Below are 23,248 nucleotides of genomic sequence, written 5' to 3'. Positions count from 1 at the left end.
CCACTTGCTTTCATTTAGCTCATATCCCCCCATTTGTCCAATCCATGTACACATCTAATTGTCTTTTAAACATTTGCTATTGCACCCACCTCTACAGCTTCCTCTGGCAGCCCATTCCACCCTCTGTGTGGAAACTTGCCCCAAAGGGTCCTTTTAAATCACTCCCCTCTCTCTTTAAATCTATGTCCTCTAGTTTTATCTGATCAGATTGGATAGAATACAAAGCAAAGCTTTTAACTGTACCTCAGTGCATGGGATAATAATAAACCTAAACACAAACTTAAATCTAGATTTCCCGATCCAGGGAAATTCACTGTAACCATCCACTTTATCTATGCCTCTCATGAATTTCTAACCCCCAAGCTCCTACACTCAGGGAATAAAAGTCCCAGCTTATCCAGCGTTTTGTAACTCATGGCCATGAGTTCTGATAACACACAAAGTAATGAGGATGTCAATGGGTCAGGCAGCAACCCGTGGATGGAATGGACAGATATAATTTTGGGTCGGGATCCTCCTTCAGATAGGAGTAACATAGAAACATAGAAAATAGGTGCAGGAGGAGGCCATTCGGCCCTTTGAGCCAACACCGCCATTCATTGTGATCATGGCTGATCGTACCCTATCAATAACCCCTGCCTGCCTTCTCCCCATATCCCTTGATTGCACTAGCCCCTAGAGCTCTATCTAACTCTCTTAAATCCATCCAGTGATTTGGCCTCTGTGGCAGGGAATTCCACAAATTCACAACTCTATGGGTGAAAAAGTTTTTTCTCACCTCAGTCTTAAATGTCCTCCCCTTTATTCTAAGACTATGGTCTACTATTCTAAACAGTGGAGAGAAAGTTGTAAAAGAGAGGTGGGGGAGGACAAAGACTGGCAAGAGATAGGTGGATACAGATAAGGGGCTTTTCAGTGGCAGATGAATAGAGTAAGAACAAAGGCCAGAGGTAGAAAGCAGGCAAAATGATATCAGATGAGGAGAGGAAGGGTGAAATGTAAAGTTGGTGGGAGGGATTTGGATGGAAAGGGAGGGGGGGGGGGAGGGTGGTTGAGGGAAAGAAGGGAGGGGTAAAAAGGAAAATGGGGATGTGTTTACTTAGGAGAGGAAAGGAGGAACATGAGAGGGAGGGAAAGTTAGGCAGGGTTCTGGATTTCGCCTCGTGATATTTAAACTCAATCCTTATCTAAGGATCAAACTCAATTTAAACTCAACTGCTCACTGCTGTCGAATGGCTTCCAGACGCCCATTGTTAATTCTAACATGCAGGAGGCCATTTACAGGCAACTGGTGCTCAAATTACAGCACCTCAGCTGGAAATTTATCTTCCCAAGAGACAAGAACAGCACGAAAAATCAAATTTTTATCAGAATTTGTGGAAAAGATTGTTGTTTTGCTATTTTTCTGATAATCGCTATCCTTTCAGATTCCTGCATCATTCAACAACCTTTTCTTCACACAAACCAGCTGCCTTAAATGTGTAAACAGGGTTCATTTGTTACCTAGTAACAACACCTAATCTAACCTTTTCATACAAAACTGGGGAAAGTCACACCTTTGAAGAAAAACGAATTTTACACACACAAATCTCAGCATTCCTTGTTATCTGAGTCTGTTTCGTCCCTTGCAATTGTTTGTGATTACCTGCAGGCTATTTAACTTCAAGTGCAAAAGGGTGCAGCTTCTGGTTTTTTTTAATTCTATTTCTCAAGAAATAAATGCAGTTTAAAAGATTTGTATTTTGTAAAGTTTTTCCACTTCAGCACTGTAACGAAGTGCACTAATTAATTCACAGTGTAACCCTAGAACATTTAAATGAACCCTTAGTAATTGGAGTAGAGAAAGAACAAAGTGGTGATGTTTCTGTCTCCACCTGGTGTCACGTGACTTTAGTCCCATCCCAGCCCAAAAGAAGTAGGAAGTACTTTTTTTTCCTCCTCTAGGGTTTCGTTGGTCATCGAGGTGACATACATTATATGTTTGTTTGTGCTGTGGAGGAGTGCAAAGGAAAGGGGGGAGAAAAAGTTGAAAGACCCGATTGGCAAGTTGGTTGCATTGAAACAGCCTGAATTTCCTGAAAGCAAATTCTTCAGGTGCAGCTCAGAAACTAAGTTGCTGTCCTGAAAACCTGGAAGAGGACATTTTAACTTGGAGGAAGTCGATTAAGGTACCTAAATTGATTTTAGTAAATGTCATTTTATATTATGTGAAAATGTTTTTGTTTTAAACAAACAGGTTTTTGATTTGGTGCTTTATTGTAAAGAAAGTAAGTGAGAGAGAGAGAGAGTTGGCTTGTTTGGTGGTGATTTATAAGATCTGAAACAGGACTTGTTATTTGCATACCTGACTGAGAGGTAGTGTGGCAGTTTACTCCTGTATCTGCGATTCCCTTGTGTATGCCAATTTACTTATTTTTTTTTAAGTAACTAGGAGCTTAAAAATGTATAATCAGTGTAGATGTTGGATTACAAAAAAGACACAAAGTTCTGGATTAACTCTGAGGGCTACATCACTGACAAACATGGATAGGTGATGTTTTGAATCAGGACCCCTCTTTAGACTGACTGACGAAGGGTCATGACTTGAAAAGCCATCTATCCATGTTCTCCAGAGATGCTGCCTGACCCATTGAGTTACTCTAACCCTTTGTCTTTTTTAAAAATAATCATTGGTGCCTGTTTTGTCACTATTTTAATGTGGTAACAATAGCAAGTCTATGTATACGTGTAAGGTTAAATTGCTCAATAGTGCAACATGGAAGAGAACTTGGCATTAACCCACAAAGAATTTGGGATGGTCACCAAAATTTTGCTCGGATAAATAGGTTTTATGGAGTGTTCTATACAAAGAAAGTAGAAGAGAAATCTGGTCAAAGTATAAATTCTGAAGCTTTAGGTTTAAAGAGCTGAGAGCATGTCCACTGTCAGAAATTTGGGGATGAGATGAGGATTGGAATCGGAGGAACATGGATTTCTCAGTTGGTGACAGCTGTGAGAGATTGCAGAAAACAATTTTATAACAGAGTGGATAATTAAAAAAAAAAAAGAGACATTACTTAATTGGGAATTATTGTAGGTGTCTAGTGCAGAAGTAAAAACTGCAAATTGCTTAGTTATTTTAAGTTGATGGTAGAATATCAAGTCAAGTCAAGTTTATTCGTCTCATACACATACGAGATGTGCAGCGAAATGAAAAGTGGCAATGCTCGTGGACTTTGTGCAAAAAGACAAACAAACAAACAACCAAACAAACTGTAAACACAATCATAAACGCACACATATTCTTTTACATATTATATTGTGGGCGGAAGGAAAAACGTTCAGTAAAGTTAGTTCCTGGTGAGATAGGAGTTTACAGTCTGAATGGCCTCTGGGAAGAAACTCCTTCTCATGGGCTGAACAATGAATATGGGCTTAACAATGTGATATTTAATTTGTGCTGAGTGAATTTGTTTTTTATTATGTGTATTATTGAATCGTTACAAGAACACTTGCTGCAAATGAGAGTGTACGCATTTGAAATGTATAATGTGGACCAAATCACACGTTTAGCCCTGTGGTGAATGTTTACTGTAATCATGTGGCTCTCACCTGATAGTACCTATTTACCTATTGAGCCATCTTTTAAATTTTGTAATGACTATTCTGATTGATACACGTGATGTCTTTATTTTAACTAAAACTGGTTTCTACAGTCATCTTCACCTTTATACAGTTTTAAAAAAAATAATTGTGTTTCCATTTAACTGGTGAAGAAACTTAAAATTCTTGTTAAAGATGTTGAATTTTGTGATGAAAAATATTTTGCAAGGAATGTGTTCTTGCGCTGTCTCGCCAACTTCTACCCTGTTGGATCTGTGGGTTCAAAGGTGGATCATGTCCTCCCGACTCTGCCACGTGGGGAGGTAGTGTTTGAGAGGGTGTGTCTGTTTGTTTACACAGTTGGCATCAAACGCTTTATTCCAAGCTCTGTCACTGTAAGCGAAGGCCAGGGAGACCAGAGTAAACAGTTTAAGGCAAACTTGAGGAAAAAGCATAGTATCGCCAGCATGTTGTGTAAATCCCTGGCCCCAGACCATTCAAGTGCAATTGATAGAGCAGAAGGGAAAATACAGAGTGCAAAATAGAGTTCTCAGTAGCTAAAGTAGCAATGTTACAAAATTTTGAGATTTAAAAAATCTAAAGTCTGTAATTTATCCCATCAGATAAAGCATAAAAATAAGTTTAATTTGTCACCTAATTCACTTTCATATCTTCAGTATTAAAAAGGTTATGGCCATTTTCATACTCGGTAATTAGCATCTTGTTCCCTATTGCTTTTCCATTGACTTAACACAAAAGCTGTGATCGAGGACAGCCAAATGGACATCATTTTCTTAAAAATTAAGAGAACAAAAAGAAATTTTCAGTTATTATAGATTGAAGCATTCTGAAACAAATATGAAACAATCTTACTTAGATGACTTGAAATTAAAGCATATAATTAGTTACCTAATTGTAGCTAATTACAAAATTCAATTACTAGATCTAAACATCTATCAATTTTCTAAGAATAGATTAACATTTTTAAATAGCCAAAGTGTCCAAATCACATTCGCACAAGAATTCACAATATAATATAATTTTTAAATCTCATTGTCATGGATTTATAGGCCAAATGGAAGGAATTTAATGTTTAATACCTGTAAATTAATGGCCCTGTAAATCGTCTTGCGAGTGAGTTTTTCTGGAACGCGATCATTTGGAACATTGCGGTGATTTAGACCCCCATATCGGCATGCCGGTTCGTATGGGGACTAAATCACCGTTTTGCAACTTAAAATGTGAACTAAAGGCCACTTTTATACATAAAAATAAACGGCTTTCGTTTACCTGTCACCTACATGAATTCCGTCCCCGTTGTCGGCGTTGACGGCTTTAGAAGCTGATTTTAAAATGACTCCAGTGCTGAACTAGTCGGCTGATTTATTTTTAAAAAAAAATAAAAAAATACACAGAACGGCCGTTGGAACGATTCTTCAGCAAAAGCTTGCACTCCAACCAAATATAATCCAGGCCGGATGCAGGCTCCCCAAGCGGAATATGAGGTGCTGTTCCTCCAATTTCCGGTGTTGCTCACTCTGGCAATGGAGGAGACCCAGGACAGAGAGGTTCGATTGGGAATGGGAGGGGGAGTTGAAGTGCTGAGCCACTGGGAGTTCAGGCAGGTTATTGCGGACTGAGCGGAGGTGTTGGACGAAACGATCGCCCAACCTCCGCTTAGTCTCCCCGATGTAAATCAGCTGACATCTAGAGCAGCGGATGCAGTAGATGAGGTTGGAGGAGATACAGGTGAACCTTTGTCGCACCTGGAATGACTGCTTGGGTCCTTGAATGGAGTCGAGGGGGGAGGTGAAGGGACAGGTGTTGCATTTTTTGCGGTTGCAACGGAAAGTGCCCGGGGAGGGGGTGGTACGGTAGGGAAGGGAAGAATTGACAAGGGAGTTGCGGAGGGAACGGTCTTTGCGGAAGGCAGACATGGGGGGAGATGGGAAGAGGGAACCCAGTAGGAACCCAGATGGATGAGTAAGTGGATGTTGGACAGATGCCACCAGGTGGAGGACGGGTGATTGATGAGTCTAGCTAATGACTGGGCGAGGCATGTAAACGGATAAAGGAAGGATAGCTGGGGTATCTGGTGGGAGTAGGAAATAACCTGCTCCCCTTGTGTTCCTTTCCAACTGTGTACTGAGGTTCAATGGCCAAGGTTGTCATGTTATTGGAGGACGGGGAACTTGTGCACAGTTTTCGATTAGTCATTTAGATTAGCTTGATCTCAGCTGGAAACTAGGTGGAGCGACAAATTGCAGTGAGTGTTGAGGGGTGTTGTCAAGCAAGGTTGCTTCAATCTGAAATAATGCAACTCAAATCTCCCAGTGATTCTGGACAGGGTTGAATGGAGAGAAGCTCTTTAGTTTAGAGATGCAGGGGGAAACAGTCCCTTCGGCCCACCGAGTCAGCACCGACCTGCTATCCCCATGCATTAACACTATGCTGCACACACTAGGGACAATTTACACATACATCAAGCCAATTAACCCACAAACCTGTACACGTTTGGAGTGTTTTTAGGAAATTGAAGATCTTGGAGAGAACTTGCGCGATCAAAGGGAGAACGTACAAACTCCATACTCCTTTTCTTACTCTTATAAAAGGATTTAAGAGCATATATCATAGAATGGTGTAAAACCAGGGCATTTGCCCTATGGTGCCAATTTAAACGAATCCCATCAATCTGCATATGTTCTACATCCCCCCCCCCCCCCCCCACCCCATCCCTGTTAGTTCTAAATATCGCTTAAATGTTGCTTTTGTGTTTGCTGCCATCAGTACCAATAGCAGTCTGTTGGAGGCACCTAGCATTCTGTTGGCAAAGATTTCAGATGCTCTTTTCTTTCATGATTTCTGCGCTTTCCACTTCAAAATCTGCTCAAAATGCATCGCGGCATATTGTCGCAGAGAGCTGTGAGGTGAATTAGAATACCTGTAGCTGCTTTTTTATCAATTAAATAAATGTATTTTTGATGTATGCATAGTAACTAAAATCTGTATACATCTTTCAGTGTATTGCTTGCACCATCAATTCAAAACTATCTCTTGCAATATTATAGCAGCACTGAATTGCGAGATATTAACCACACCTTGGACCAATTCCATATTCTAAATTGACAATGATGCTGCTGCTCCTGAATACTGCACTGCAACCTCACTGAGAATTTCAAGCATATTTTTTTTTTATCCTTGAATTGTGGCCAAAATTACGAAGAAGTGCACATTCTTCTCTTTTTAGATTTCTGCCTCTGTTGCTGGTGCTCGTATGATGATGTTAAATGAGTGACACAGATCTTGAGTGCGTGACCGGTTCACGGCATTATCATTAAACCAAGCATTAACCGTCACTACATGGGATGATGTTGCATCCCTGTTGGCTGGAGCCATGCTCATCTCTCTTGCCCGAGTCACATACTTCACCGTATCCCCCTCCTCCAACCTCTACCACCCACATCCTTTGCTCGGTTTACCAGTTCACTCTTTCCTTACCTGAAGCCCTTACCTGTCTCCTTTTCATCTCTTGCTTTTGTCATTAACTCCACCCATCTGCTAATCACCCCCCTCACTTGTTTCTACCTATCGCTTGCCAGGATTTGCCCCACCTCCTTTTCAGAATTCCCCCCCCCCCCCAACATTCTGAAGAAGAGTCGTGATCTGAAACATTGTCTATCCATTCCTTCCACAGATGGTGCCTGACCCACTGATTTCCACCAGCACTTTTGTGTTTTGCTCAAGAATCCAATATCTGCAGTTACTTGTGTCTAGTATTAATTTCTGTTTGCCATCTGTGATATTTTCAGTTTTTTGACGCAGATCAAGTTTGAGCGGCGAATGCAGCTTTTAAATCTGTTCTCCCAAGATACCGTAAATTGAGTATTTTCCACATCATTTGCCTAATTGCCAGAGTGACTTCATTGTTTTGAAAAATCTGACAACTTGCCTGATTAATCCCTGCAAATTGATCACTGAATCTCCTAAAACCATTATTTGGAACTTAACAATGATATGAATGTTGTTGAATGTGTTGCCCGCTCTTGCAAAGAAATTTAATGGTTTGGCAATTTAGAATAAGCCAAAACCATTGGTGCTGTCTTGTGAAATGAACTGAAAATACATTTTCTTTGGAGAATGGCAATAGCTGTTCATATGAATGTAAATATTTAATGTAGTTTTGGTTTCAATTCACACAGCATTGAATTACAATTGAAAAACATTAAATTTGAGTGGACACTCAAGTGTCATTAGTTTATTTTATTATTGTCACATGTACTGTGGTACAGTGAAGCTTTTTGTCGCATGCTATCCAATCAAAGAAAAGGCTATATGATTCCAAACAAGCCATCCACAGTGTACAGATACAGGATTAGAGTTCAGTTTAGGAATAATGGGTAGGCCATTTAGGATTTTATGTTTCTAATAAAGGGTGTATTATTTAGTGCACGATAAAGTTCAAGTTCAAGTGAGTTTATTGTCATGTGTCCCTGTATAGGACAATGAAATTCTTGCTTTGCTTAAGCACACAGAAAATAGTAGGCATTTACTACAAAACAGATAAATGTGTCCATATACCATAATATAAATATATACACACATGAATAAATAAACTGATAAAGTACAAATAGCAGAAAGTGGTTATTAATAATCAGAGTTTTGTCCGAGCCAGGTTTAATAGCCTGATTGCTGTGGGGAAGTAGATATTCCTGAACCTGGTTGTTGCAGTCTTCAGGCTCCTGTACCTTCTACCTGAAGGTAGCAGGGAGATGAGTGTGTGGCCAGGATGGTGTGGGTCCTTGATGATACTGCCAGCCTTTTTGAGGCAGCGACTGCGATAAATCCCCTCGATGGAAGGAAGGTCAGAGCCGATGATGGTGTTTACTACTTTTTGTAGTCTTTTCCTCTCCAGGGCGCTCAAATTGCCGAACCAAGCCACGATGCAACCGGTCAGCATGCTCTCTACTGTGCACCTGTAGAAGTTAGAGAGAGTCTTCCTTGACAATCCGACTCTCCGTAATCTTCTCGGGAAGTAGAGACGCTGATGAGCTTTTTTGATAATTGGGTTAGTGTTCTCGGACCAGGAAAGATCTTCAGAGATGTGCACGCCCAGGAATTTGAAGTTCTTGACCCTTTCAACCATCGACCCGTTGATATAAATGGGGTTGTGGGTCCCCCTCCCTCCTTCCAAAGTCCACAATCAGTTCCTTGGTTTTGCTGGTGTTGAGGGCCAGGTTCTTGCGCTGGCACCATATGGACAGTTGCTCGATCTCTCTTCTATATTCTGACTCATCCCCATCAGTGATACGTCCCACAACAGTGGTGTCGTCGGCGAACTTGATGATGGAGTTCGCACTGTGGTTGGCTACGCAGTCATGGGTATAGAGTGAGTACATCAGGGGGCTGAGCACGCAGCCTTGAGGTGGTCCCGTGCTGATTGTTATCGAGGCTGACACATTTCCACCAATACGAACAGTCTGTGGTCTGTGGATGAGGAAGTCGAGGATCCAGTTGCAGAGGGATGCGCAGAGACCCAGTTCTGCGAGTTTGGTAACCAGTTTGGAGAGGATGATTGTGTTGAATGCCGAGCTGTAATCGATGAATAACAGCCTGACATATGAGTTTTTGTTGTCCAAGTGCTCCAGAGCGGAGTGGAGGGCCAGCGAGATTGCATCCACCGTTGATCTGTTGTAGCGGTAAGCGAACTGCAGTGGGTCCAGGTTTTTGTCGAGGTAGGAGTTGATTTGCTCCATGATCAGCCTCTCGAAGCACTTCATCACCACCGGCGTTAGTGCCACTGGTCGATAGTCATTGAGGCACGTCACCTTACTCTTCTTGGGCACCGGTATAATTGATGCCCTTTTAAAGCAGGTGGGGACCTCAGAAGTGAGAGGTTGAAAATGTCCGTAAAAACTCCCGCCAGTTGGTACGCACAGGTTTTTGGAACACGACCGGGTATACCATCAGGACCAGGTGCTTTTCGGGGGTTCACCCCTCTGAAGCATTTCCTGACGTCGGCCTCTGTGACTGAGACTGAAATCACAGCGAATGGGGGATCGGGAAGGCACATCAGGATTCTCCCTGTCAAAGCGTGCGTAAAACGCATTGAGCTCGTCAGGGAGTGATGTTTCACCGTCATTCGAGCTGCCTCCTGGTTTCGCCTTGTAGGAGGTGATTGCATTCAGGCCCCGCCACAGCTGCCGAACATCTGTCTCATCCTCCAGTTTGGAGCAGGTCCCTTATGGCCTTTTTGATGGCCTTACCAAGGTCGTATCTGGACTTCTTGTAGGCCACTGTATCATCGGACATGAATGCCCTGTGTCTGGACTTTAGAAGAGTGCGGATCTCAAAGTTCATCCAAGGTTTCTGATTGGGAAACACCCGGAAGGTTTTTGTAGGGATGCAGTCCTCCACACATTTCTTTATGAAGTCTGTAACGACTGGCGTATTCGTTAAAGTCCGTTGCCGAGTCCTTGAACATTGCCCTGTCTACAGACTCCAAACAGTCGTGGAGTTGTTCTTCTGCCCACCCCCCCCCCCCCCCCTCACTTCTGGGGTTGCGCTCTTCAATTGCTGCCTGTAGGCAGGAAGAAGCAGCACCGCGGTATGGTCGGATTTACCGAAGTGAGGGCGAGGGATAGAATGAAAGGCATTCTTGATGGTGGTGTAGCAGTGGTCGAGGGTGTTAGGTCCTCTGGTGCAGCAGGAGACATGTTGGTGGAAGTTGGGGAGTGATTTCTTGAGGTTCGCCTTATTGAAGTCCCCAGCAATGGTGATAAATGCCTCGGGGTAAGACGTCTGGTGTTTGTTGACCACGGCGTGCAGCTCCTCCAGTGCCAGACGGACGTCTGCCTGGGGTGGGAAGTCTGATTGAAGTCTGATTAAAGATAGCTCAAAGGTCGCCATGAGGTGGCTGGAAGGTCAGGACCGTACTCTAGCTGGTGAGAGGATGGTTGAGTTGCCTGATGATCCCTGGAAGAAACTCGCTGAATGTGCGGGTATGCATTTTCAAACTATTGTGCCTGATGGGTGGGAGAGGGGAGAAGAGGGAGTGACGGGTGAGACTGGTCCTTGATTATGCTGGTTGCCTTGCTGATGCAGCTAGTACTGAAGGTCTGATTTGGGCGATGGCCACAATGCACTGCAATTACTTGCAGTCTTGGATGGAGCAGTTCCCAAACAAAGGAGTGATGTCACTAGAATTAGTGTGGGGAGGGGGGTGGGGGTTGGGGAGTGATGTCACTAGAATTGGGGGGGGGGGGGGGGGGGGGATCAGGCACATACTAATCAAGGTGGGTGGGAAAGGAAGGAAACTTTGTAGAGCAGGAATGGAGGAAGTTTTGGGACCCAATAAGCATTTGTGTATTGAAGTTGCTTTTATAATTCAACTCCAAATATACAACCTTTATTTTTAATGAGCCAAGTAATCGGAACCCAAAACGGCCAAAGAAATGTTTTTAAAGGAGCCTATTTTTTCTCTGAGCTTTTGTATTGTGTGCAGCTGAAATCTGAAGGAACCAAAGTGGCAACCTGAATAAAATCCTGGATTTAATTGTAAATGGGTTGACAATCACTGTGTAAAAAAAATACTTACTGTAGTTACATTTTATGGCATCAGTGAGAGCACACCTGGAGTACTGTGAACAAGAACATAGTGCTGGAGTAACTCATCGGGTTCGGTAGCATCTCTGGAGGACATGGATAGATGATGTTTTGGTTGGGAACCCTTCTTTAAATTGTAGAGGACTTTGTTCTCATAGGTCGTACAGTGTGGAAATAGGCCCTTCAGCCCAAATTGCCCACGCAAACCGATGTGCTCCATCTACACTTCCCATCAGCCTAGGCCCATAAACCTATCCTATCCATGTACATGTCTAAATGTTTTTATATGTTGTGATAGTGCCTGCCTCAACTACCTCCTCCAGCAGTTTGAACCTACTTTTTGTGCTCTTTTTAAAAATGTCTCTCAGGTTCTATTAAATCATTCCACCAAATCATTAGTTCTTGATTCCACTACTCTGTGTAAGAGACTGTGCATTTACCCTATCTATTCATCTCATGATCTTGTACGATCACCCCTCATCCTCTTGTGCTCTCTCCTTCGCTTACAGTATATACTTGTAGAGGAACTGCAGCAAATATCTATCAGAGTAGATCCAAATTTAATTGAGACATGAAAATAGTATATGAGGGCTTAGGAGGAAAGATGCAAGCTAGCACTGGCGGTGTCAACATTTAGCCAACAATCTCAATAAGGGTAGGGCATTTAGGGACAAAATGAGAGAAAATATTCTGGGCGATAAATCTGTGGAAATATTAGCCCAATATATCTGTGGAGGCTTTATATGGTCTCTGTATGGAGTTGATTAACTAATTTTAAAATTAAACCAAAACATATCAGATATATCCTTTGATCAAAAATCAGTTCAAAGCAAATCTTTCCAAAAGTTTTTTTTTTTAAATTATATGTGTGTAAATATAGACTGTTTATGGAATATTTGTGAGCCTGAGGCACTGGTGCCTATTTATGATGCAGCATAATGTTTTCAGATTGGCTGGAGCAGGACCAAGAACTGTAAATTGCTTCTGAGAAAATATTCAGGAAGAGTAACACTGCCAAATCCAGTAAAATTATTTTTGAAAGTAGTGAAACAATGATGACTGTAAATATAATCCGTTCATCTGGGGAATTTTCTGATCTTTGCCCAACAGTAAGTACATCGTCAATGAAATGGAAGGGCTGGAATGTTGTGATGAAACATGGGAGATTCCCCATTGTGAATTAATGATATGATTTGAAAAATATAATAACTCTTGGCATCAAATCCAATACCTACAAAATAAAAAGGGCATGTTTTAAAAGCCCTTTCATGTTCTGATTGTATATATGAACAAAAATTGTATACATGCAAAATGTCTTTCATCGTGTATGACTTGCTTGGTGTTTAAAGCTTTGGGTAAATGACCTTTCAATATAAGATGCGTGAACAATTGCCTCCTTTTATCATTTCCCATTTCCTGGTATCTCAATGTTTATTTTAGGCCCTACCTAAATTTTACCAATGCTTTATCTGGCATGTCGCACCTCTCTTGTAAAGGGCTGGATTGTCTGATCTGTTTTTGTTCCTGCGATCTCTAATTCTCAATGCTTGTTGTTTGCCCACCTAATCCTAGAACCCCAGCTTGGCTGTGTCAGCAGTCGTCCTTCAGAACCAAACCAAACCAAACACTTTCCTGGATCTTTGGTATGAACCAGTATCTGGAGTTCCTTGTTATTATGCTAAAGATTTATTCTTTGAAACTGGCAAATCCACCTGCCTTTGGCTTCAAAAGCTATTAATTTCTGACATTCAAAAATATTTAACTGAAAGGTTTTTAAGATTAAAATGTCAAAAAACACTTAAAGACGTTGCCATGTTTCACGTAATTAAAGTAATTAAACACTTCTTGACATCTGCAACACCATTTGCAATAGTAGATCCCACACAAATTCTTACCTCGCACGGGAATGAAAAGCCATTCATTCCTTTGCCTTCTGCCATTCCGACACAGCTTAAACACGGAAAAATCTCAACAACATTAAGTTCCATTAATGTGGAGTCGAGAGGTGGATGAAACTGACAATGAGTATTTCAAATCTTTTACCAGGTCTGAGATGTATATGGTGAAGCTCCAAACCTGCCTTCAATTACAAGTGAAAAGGCCATTCATTGTGTTAAATGATCAAGTGGCGGGAATGGTAACTAGTCACTTCAGTTTTATTTTCACGTCGGTGGCAATAAAAAAAATGGTGGGCAACTAACTGGTAAATGAAGATACAGGTTAGCAAAAAATAGGACTATCTAACTTGCAGGCAGCACACTCATGGCAATGATTTGGATTGTTGAGGGAAGTCAGTGAGTAAATGGTGTTCAATTGGATTGAAGGTTGGGCCAGTGAATTGAAAGGCAGCTACTGGAATCCTTCCATTCAGAAAGGATTAAACTGGTAATTATAAACCAGTCAGCTGTCTGTAAACTCATTGGAAAGGCTGTAATTTCAGTTTAAACCTGGTTAAGGGCAGGGACTAGTTATCTAAAAGGTGAGTCCTATTGTGGGAAAAATGCCTTTTTTATCAAACTGGAAAATACCAGCTAAAGAAATGCGTGTGTGTAAGAAATACCATCATACAAGCAGCATGACACATCATATCAAATTTTCTTTGAAATGGAAACAATGTGTACCTCACAATGGTTGTGACAGCGGTGAATCTGTGGAATTCATGACCACAGACGGCTGTGGAGGCCGTCATTGGATATTTTTAAGGCGGAGATTAACAGATTCTTGTTTAGTAGGAATGGGCGAAGGCAGGAGAATGGGGTTGAGAGGGGAAGATAGATCAGCCATGATTGAATGCCAGAGCAGACTTGATGGGCTGAATGGACTTATTCTGCTCCTAGAACATATAAGCTATGAGCTCATTACCCTCCAGCAAAACTTTACAAAGCATTGTACACAAACCCACTGTTAAATCTTTTGTTCTCTTTAATGTGACTTGTATTTTTTCCTCCCCCTCTTCAATGAGGTGTGCAACTTGTGACATTATTTTCACTCGCATACCATCTTGGAATATCCTTATTTTGGGGTCTGCAAAGCCTTCGAAGGACAACGAGCATTGTTCTTGAAAGTTGGCACATATAAATTCATTTTTTCTTAAATTGGCTGCACAAATAAAATATCATGGTATGTTTGTTAGATGATTTGTCTTCATCTGAATTCATTGAAGTCAATTAATTTTATTGAAATTGAAAATAGGAAAAGAAAATTTTAATTTAAAATTAGCATGACCACATTCCATGCATTGTGTTTAGTAGCCGGTATGGTTATGCAGAAGGATTAAACATTTTGGCCTACTGCTGTAATTGGGAAATAGACATCTAAACGTGTCTAATAGACACCTAAATAAAAATTTAAATGTAATCCGTCCTCGGTGCCAGGTCTAATTTGTTCTGAACCTTTCATACCTCTAGTTTCCCTCCCCTCTGACTCTCTAGAAGGGTTTCGACCCGAAATGTCACCTATTCCTTTTCTCCAGAGATGCTGCCTGACCCGCTGAGTTACTCCAGCATTTTGTGTCTTTCTTCATCTTCGAGAATAAACCTGGAGTGTGGATGTGTGTGAGAATGGCATGACTTAGTGCAATCTAATATCCAGTTGGACAATTTTAAACTTTCAACTTGTAAGCTGTGCAATAGTTGAAGCCAAAGAAAGATAAAATGAATTCCAATTATGCGAGGGAATGTCATCACGTTGGGCAGCATCTGTGGGAAGTGGAACAGAGTGTTTAAGCTATAAAATGGAGTACACTTCAGAACTATGGAATTGATGTGCTATAATGCTGAGAACTGTATTCTGCACTCCTTTGCTCTATTTATTATACTGTGACTTGATTGTATTTATGGTATTATCTGATCTGTTTGGATTGCATGATAAACAAAGCTTTTCACAGTACCTCCGTGCACAGACAATGATAAACCCAAAACCAAAAATTGATCTTTAGAACAGAAAAGAGGAAGTGATGAAGAAAATAAACAAATAAAACAACAAAGTGCTGGAGTGACTAGGTCTGAAGAAGGGTCCCGAACCGAAACGTCGCCTATCCATGTTCTTCAGGGAGGCTGCCTAACCTGCTGAGTTACTCCAGCACTTTGTCTTTTTTTAAAAAATAAACCAACATCTGCAGTTCCTTGTTTTTACAAGTAAGTAAACCATGTCTGAGTGGGTTGAATTTAAGATTGCCTACATTGTACTGTCAAAGGAAGGGAAATGAATGAAGAATCTAAGAACTGTAACTTCTGGTTTATAGCAAAGATAGACACAGAGTACTTGAGTAACTCAGCAGGTCATGCAGCACCTCTGGAGGAAAAGGATAGGTGACGTTTCTGATCGAGACCCTTCTTCCGACTGAGGTTGAAGAAAGGACCCAACGCGAAACGTCGCCTATCCTTTTCCACCAGAGATGCTGCTGGATCCATTGAGTTTCTCCAGCACTTTGTGTCCATGGGGGGAAATAAATGTTTGTGATAGTTGATCTTTCCAGAGAAATGTAAATAGAAAATCAATGAGATTGAGAGATAGAAATTGCCCGTGAAGAAATGTGACACGCAGAACACTGCAGTTGTTGAGAATCTTGGGGGACGTGGAAAGACAGTGGTCGAAATGTGGGAAGAATATTTGACTTGAAATATTAATTGATTCCCTTTTGCAGGTCCTGCCTGACCTGTTGAATATTTTCTGTTAATGAGCAGGTAGGTGGTTGATCAACAGAGTTCTGGCAAACAGGAAAGTTTGGTTATCTCAAACTGCTGAATTCAATTCTTAGTCCTGAGGGCTGTCAAGTAGGGCTGCTATGTTCCTGGATGTAACATTAGATGTTGTTTCTCGAATGTTGGTCTTCCTCACCATCCCAGCGGAAATCAAAGACTGAGCGTAGACTGCAAATGACACTGCACAATTCACTGATGGGAGACAGGAAGCTACGGGTTGAACTTGCAAGGTCTTCCTCAATGCAGAATTACAAATCAGATGAGCATTTATTTCAGTTGCAAAATAATTCTCTGTGGGACAGTGTGATTTTGTGTTTTGTTTATGATTGGCAGCTAACATTTGCAAGCTGCAAGGCCTGGATAAAGTAGAAGTGAGGAGTATGTTTCCACTAGTGGGAGAGTCTAGGACCAGAGGACATTGCCTCAGAATAAAAGGACATACCTTTTAGAACAGAGGTGTGGAATAATTTTTTTAGTTATACCTGTAGGAAGGAGATGAGCAGGATTTTTTTAGAGGATGGTGAATCTGTGGAATTCATTGGCACATGCAACTGTGGAGGCCAAGTCATTGCGTATTTTTAAGGCTGAGAATGACAGATTCTTGATTAATATGGGTGTCGAAGGTTATGAAGAATGGGGTTGAGAGGGAAAGATAAAATGATTGAATGCCAGGGTAGACTCGATGGGTCAAATAGCCTACTTCTGCTCCTATGACTTACAAAAAAAAACCCTGTTTATGTTCATATTTCTCCCTAGTTGTCCTCTACGGTGTTCAAAGTATTTTGCATGTAGGCTGAATTCAAAGCCTCCTCTACCTTGACAACACTGTCCCTGCCTTCCACTGTTGCATTTACAGATTTTTATTCATGGTTAAGACTGACTTGTACAGTGAGTGTGTTATCATATTCAAAATAGTCTAAATAAGTTTGGTTAACAAGGTTCAGAGGAGGCTGGTGTTTACTGTATGATCTCCATGTTACACGAATAAAAGAAAATAAGAGCATGAGACCACGCCCACTCAAACCTCCCTTTCATTCAATATGATCATGGTTGGTCGGTACTTACTTCAACTCCTCTTCTATGTCAGTGAGAATATCATTGCTTGTTTCTATGCAAATTACATTTAAATACTCTTGTCTCTTGTTCCCCAAACCAATATTCCCTTTCAAATATTTTAAACTATCTCCACTTTGAATATTCATAATTATTTGGTGTCTACAATATGTATAAACTAAACCAGAAACTAGTAGTGAGGTAAGATATTGAAGGGACCTTGCACTGGATGAACACAGAGCCTCATTGGTAGCAGGGGAGCTCAACACGGTGGATGATAAAATAACATTAAGAAAAACGTTTCCAATTAAGCAAAGCAAAGGGTCCAAAAGCAGGAAAATTAAACTCAAATTATATACCAACTTACTTAAATTAGAATTTAATGACATGTCAACAGCTAAAAATAGATATCATATACTGGAGAGGGTGCAGAGGAGATTAATACAGATGGAAATGGAAAATTTTAGGTCGAGTAAATTTGCATAGGTTTTGGTGGGTTTTTTATAACTGAAGAGCCGAGGCTCCTTAATTGAAAGCTAAGCTTAATTGAAAGATGGATAATATTCTGTCAAAATATAGTTAATCAGAAGGATTTATTTTATTTTGCATATGGTCAAAAAGTAAGGTATATGGTTTTATTGGAAGAAGGATTAAAGAGGGGAGATAACAAATGAGTTTATGCCAAGGCTGCTCTCTCTGTCCCAACAATCCAGTTTCCATCCTAATCTACTGTGCTATCTGTGTGCAATTTGCATGTTCTCCCTGTATCACCAATGTGCTCTGGTTTCCTCCCACGTCAAGTGTGCTGGTTGGTAAATTAATTGGCAAACTGTCATTGGTGTAGGTGAATACTGCCCTGTCCCTCAAAGGTATTGACCTCTCCGCCATCAAAGGATGTATAAGAGTTGCCTCAAAAATGCAGCCAGCATCATCGGAGACCCACGCCACCCTAGCCACGCTCATTTCACTCCTGCCATCAGGAAGAAGGGATATGAGCTTGATAACAATAATGTCCAGGTTCCTAGACGCTACAAACCCTGCAAACCTCCAAAAAGGCTCTGAACTGGATAGACTTTGCGGGGGGGGGGGGGTATTATTTTTGACATTGCACTGTTATTGCTTGTTTATTTGTCTGTTTTGTGTATAACAGATTAGTATTACTGAACATTTTATTTATTATGGGTTTTGCAGAGTGCCACGTGTATATATCTGTTGTGCTGCCACAAATAAGAATTTCATTGTTCTGTTTCGGGACGTGACAATAAAACTCTCTTGAGGTAGGGGAGAACTGATTGGAATGTGGAGAGAATCAGTTACAGAAGAATGCGATTGCTCTGAGCTGGCACAGACATGATGGGCCAAATGGCTGCAACCTGTGCCATAAGGACATGTGTTACTGTGGTGAACATAGGGTGGGTAATAAAGTTGTGGAACTTGCTCCCTGAAGGGGGATGGAGGCAGCAATGCTCTTTATTTAACAAGTACGTTAATGTTTCTTGTACCTTGCATGGAAAATGGTGGAATTGCTCTTTTTCAACTACCACTTATATTTGGAGCAAATGAGTGCTTCCTGTGTTATAGATGTGAGGTACTATAGGGTGATTTCACCAAAGGTCAAATGAGCGTAGATCCCCCCTCACGTGACCGAAAATTTTAACTGGAGGACATCTCTCAGTTTGGTACATGTAAGTGAATGGGGAAACACGCACTTTCCCACCCGTTAAAAACATGGAAAATGGCCGATTTTTGAGCTGAAATTTTCTGTGCTAGTCGGGGTGACCGTGAAGCACAGCGACCTAAATTTTCAGGCAAAAAAAAAGATAGAAAGTGAGGTAATTACAAGAGGGAACTGAAGGTAGAAAGCGGCGGAAGTGAACAGCTGACATTTGCCGTGGTGATTTTAAGATCCAAAATATCGGGAATTATCGCGTTTGCTCGCTGAATTTCATCAAAAGTAAGTTAATAATGCCTTACTTTTGATGAAATTCAGCGAGCAAACGCGATAATTCCCGATATTTTGCATCTTAAAATCACCACGGCAAATGTCAGCTGTTCACTTCCGCCGCTTTCTACCTTCAGTTCCCTCTTGTAATTACCTCACTTTCTATCTTTTTTTTTTGCCTGAAAATGTAGGTCGCTGTGCTTCACGGTCACCCCGACTAGCACAGAAAATTTCAGCTCAAAAATCGGCCGTTTTCCATGTTTTTAACGGGTGGGAAAGTGCGTGTTTCCCCATTCACTTACATGTACCAAACTGAGAGATGTCCTCCAGTTAAAATTTTCGGTCACGTGAGGGGGGATCTACGCTCATTTGACCTTTGGTGAAATCACCCTATATGCAGAATTGCATTAAACCTTCTTCTTGAGTCCTATGAGCTTTCTCTATTAAATGTAAAATTCATCCAGAAACCACCTAGCAACTCTGGTGGAGTGTGGAACTGTTGGTTGTGCAATAGTCTTGATGCAATGTCAAGAAGAATGTGGATGAGCATTAGCAAAACCCTGAATGCTTCTGCATTTTTTTTTTGTGTATCAGCTGTTCATGGCATGCCACTTAATGCCAGAATTTTAACTATGTTGCATGCAGAATCTCACGCAATTTCAGGGGAGTGCTGCAGGGTTAGGATTTTACCCTTCTGACAAAGTAATACACCGAGTTTTAATGATTCGTGCAAGTCTCGTAATTATATTTTGGAAAAAAAATTATATTTTTCGGTGTCTTGTTAAGTTCATTTTCATCAACTGAGATCAAAAACCAAGTGGCCAGTATGTCCAAGAATAGTAAAGATGGACATTCATCGAATTGAACTCTGGGTTCATGTATTTATCAATAGCTGTGGCATGTGTGGAAATAGTGAGTGTTGCATTTTAAACGGTCACCAATGTAGTGTTTTAGAAACATAGAAACATAGAAAATAGGTGCAGGAGTAGGCCATTCGGCCCTTCGAGCCTGCACCGCCATTCAATATGATCATGGCTGATCATCCAACTCAGTATCCCGTACCTGCCTTCTCTCCATACCCTCTGATCCCCTTAGCCACAAGGGCCACATCTAACTCCCTCTTAAATATAGCCAATGAACTGGCCTCGACTACCCTCTGTGGCAGAGAGTTCCAGAGATTCACCACTCCGTGACATTTGTTTTCCCCTACAATTGAACAGTTTTAAGTGTCTGCAAATGATGTCCCATATGGACCCCTTTTGGGTTGGAACCTTTCTTCAGACTTGTACAGACAGCCGGACATGATAAAATCAGATATGGTCTGAGAGAAAAAAGACTTGTGCTCATCTGTGGTCATGGTCCAGGGGTAAGTAGGAGGAGGTGTCCAAGAGCTGGCGCCTGGCCTCAGGCGGGTAGAGGTCAGCCTGCCAGACTACCATGGCCCCTCCCTTGACAGGTGACGGGATTGAACTCTTGTGTAGCTGCAGCCAAATAATTTGCTGATATTCTGTGAGGAGGTTGCCGAGAATTATAATTGGGTATGATGTTGACAAGCACTTAAGGGATTGCAACTCGTCAAGGGAGTGAACATCTCAGAAGAGAAAACCAGAACAAAGACCATCTTCTTGCAGTATCACCCTTTGCTGCCCATGTTATTAAAACGATAGCTGTGCTAACTTGTATCATATATACAGTATATATAAAGAAAACTGAAATTTAATCCAATGTAGCTTCACAGAATGTAGCAAAATGTAAGTTGGTTTCTAAATGCACAACAGTTCAAAGTGCACTTCAAGTGCTGTCCGTACAGAGTTTGTACGTTCTCCCTGTGACCACATGGGTTTTCTCTGGGTGCTCTGGTTTCCTCACACATTCCAAAGACCAACAGGTTTGTAAGTTGTCCCTCGTAGGATAGTGTTAGTGTATGGGGTGATTGCTGATCAGCACGGACTCGGTGGGCCGAAGGACCTGTTTCCATGCTGTATCTCTAAAGTTTAAAGCAAGAGTCCAAAGAGAGGCAAAACAGTCGGAGCCTTTTTCTCAAGGTGGAAATGTCAAAGGCTAGAAGGCATTGCTTTAAGCTGAGAGGGCACAGTTTAAAGGAGAAGTACGAGGTATTTTGTTTTGCACAGGGGGGGTCGTGGGTGCTTGGTATACACTGCCGAGGATGGTGGTGGAGACGGATACGATAGTGGCATCTAAGAGGCTTTTATGCACAGAAGTAAAGTAACAATTTTATTAGATATGCGTTTTGAATATAAGCACCACTTCTCAACAATTATAAACTTTTCCAATCTGTATGAATTGGAATCTCGCATTAGCAGAGACCAATTTGGAGTTCAGATCTGTTGTAGTGTGATAGTTAAAATAGGGCAAAAGGCTTGATAGAAAGAGGAAATGTGTGTTTCCAGTTTGTGTGTACCTGACCAATTAGTTAAGGTACAAGTAAATATAGATCTCTTTAGTTTGTAGTGTTGGACTCTGCTCTCTCATTACAGTTCATTGCGATCATTCTACATCTTTAATGAAGGATAATGTAAGACCTTTTGACTGAGATGCAAATTTTACGGTGAAATGCGATGCCTGCCAAGGGAGTTTAAAAATTAAACCTGACAGCTTTGTTAATTTGTTAAATGGCTCCGAGTGTCCAAAGGCAAGTTGTTGAATGGTTTTTAAACTGCTTGATAGTTATAGCACTGCAGAACACTCAGCCCTACAGTCCAGTATAGTGTGTGCATTCTCCAGGGCAGGCATTAGTCCAGCCATCGATGATGCAGCCTAAGAAAACAAAACAATGTGATATACATTTGAAGGCCTTAATTTCATGCTCAACAACATTATTAGATCCTTTTAAAATTGCTCACTTAAAATTGTGCTTAAATTGAAGAGACGAGGATGGACACCAAGTAGCAGGTGGTGAAGATGAATTGACTGATGTCCTATTGCAAGAGTTATAATGCAATTGTGCGACCATGTGCCCAAACCATTTACAATTTTGTAATTTTATGTAGTTGTGACTTTGTGCCTCAAGTGATTTGTACAACAAACTACTTGTTGACAGTGTGTAGAGTTTCCACATAAGCAAACATGCTGGCCATTCTTTGATGGAAACACTGCACAAACACCAATGAGACAAATAACCAAGCAATCCATTCTACCTATAGCCATGCCACCAAAATGGATTGAGAAGAAACTCAAGGATCGAACAAGATTGTGGGATCCATCTGGAAGTTTAAATAAAAAAACGCTCTACAAGTGTATTTTCAATTTGCCTATGGAACTTGCAAGTTGAGAAGCATCTTAGATTAGTTAGTTTAGTTTGATGAGTTTATTTCTTGTTCACCAAGATGTAACCAAAGTCCTTGTTTGCACCTTGAATAGACTATATACACAGTAATGGATATAACAAAAATTACAGCAATGAATGCACAACAGCAAAATGGTGCAAGATTGTAATAAATCCAAAGCAGTGATGGTAATCGAATAACCAGGAATGCACGCATTACTCCATATAAGACCTAACCAAAGTTGTCAAAAGCTGAAACATGACATCCTGACGTACTCCGTGCTCCCAACCAAAGAAGGCAAACACACCATACTCCACCTCTCCCTCTCTATCTACTTGTGTTGTCACTTTCAAGAACCCTCTGTAGATTAAAGCTGTTAAAGGTCCTGTCATTATATGCATTATTTCCCCTTGCATTAAACTTCCCCAAGTGCCTGTATTAAACTCCATCTGCCATTTCTCCACCCATGTCTATGCCCTGCTGTATACTTTGACAGCCTTCCTCGCAGTCCACAACTCCAGCTATCTTGGTGTAATCTGCAAACTTACTAACCAACCCATCTACATTTGCATCGTTTATATGGATCACAAGCAACAGAGGTCCTAGCGAGCAACAGAGGTCATGGTGGCACAGCGGTAGAGTTACTGCCTTACAGCAAATGTAACGCCGGAGACACGGAGTTTGTACGTTCTCCCCGTGATCTGTGTGGGTTTTCTCCGAGATCTTCAGTGTCCTCCCACACTCCAAAGATGTACAGGTTTGTAGGTTAATTGGCTTGGTAAATGTAAAAATTGTCCCTAGTGGGTGTAGGTTGGTGTTATTGTGCGGGGATCGCTGGTCGGCACAGACCCGGTGGGCCGAAGGGCCTGTTTCCGCACTGTGTCTCTAAACTAAACACAGATCCTTGTGGAATTGGTCTTCCACTCAGTCACACCCATCACTACCCTCTGCCTTGTGGATGCTGAAATAGGGAAGGTTTGGAAATGTATGTACCTGGTGCAGACAAGTGGTTCTACCCGAGTTGGGCTTCTTGGTTGGCATGGATGAAATGAGCTGAAGGGCCTGTTTACCTGCTGTAT

General features: G+C 41.4%; 1 protein-coding gene across 1 annotated transcript in view; it reads left to right on the top strand.

Moving 5' to 3' along the window:
* Positions 1-1,916: 1,916 nt before the first annotated feature.
* The window catches only part of atp8b1 (ATPase phospholipid transporting 8B1), a 136,925-nt gene continuing 115,593 nt past the window's right edge, over positions 1,917-23,248 (top strand). The window contains exon 1 of the mRNA XM_055664972.1: positions 1,917-2,168. The gene's annotated coding sequence lies outside the window, so the exon portion shown is untranslated. The remainder of the gene's footprint in view (positions 2,169-23,248) is intronic.

This window comes from Leucoraja erinacea, chromosome 1, assembly GCF_028641065.1.
Source record: "Leucoraja erinacea ecotype New England chromosome 1, Leri_hhj_1, whole genome shotgun sequence".
NCBI classification, from domain to species: domain Eukaryota; kingdom Metazoa; phylum Chordata; class Chondrichthyes; order Rajiformes; family Rajidae; genus Leucoraja; species Leucoraja erinaceus.
Note: the sequence above shows the minus strand (reverse complement) of the source record. Positions and strands in the feature narration are given on the sequence as shown.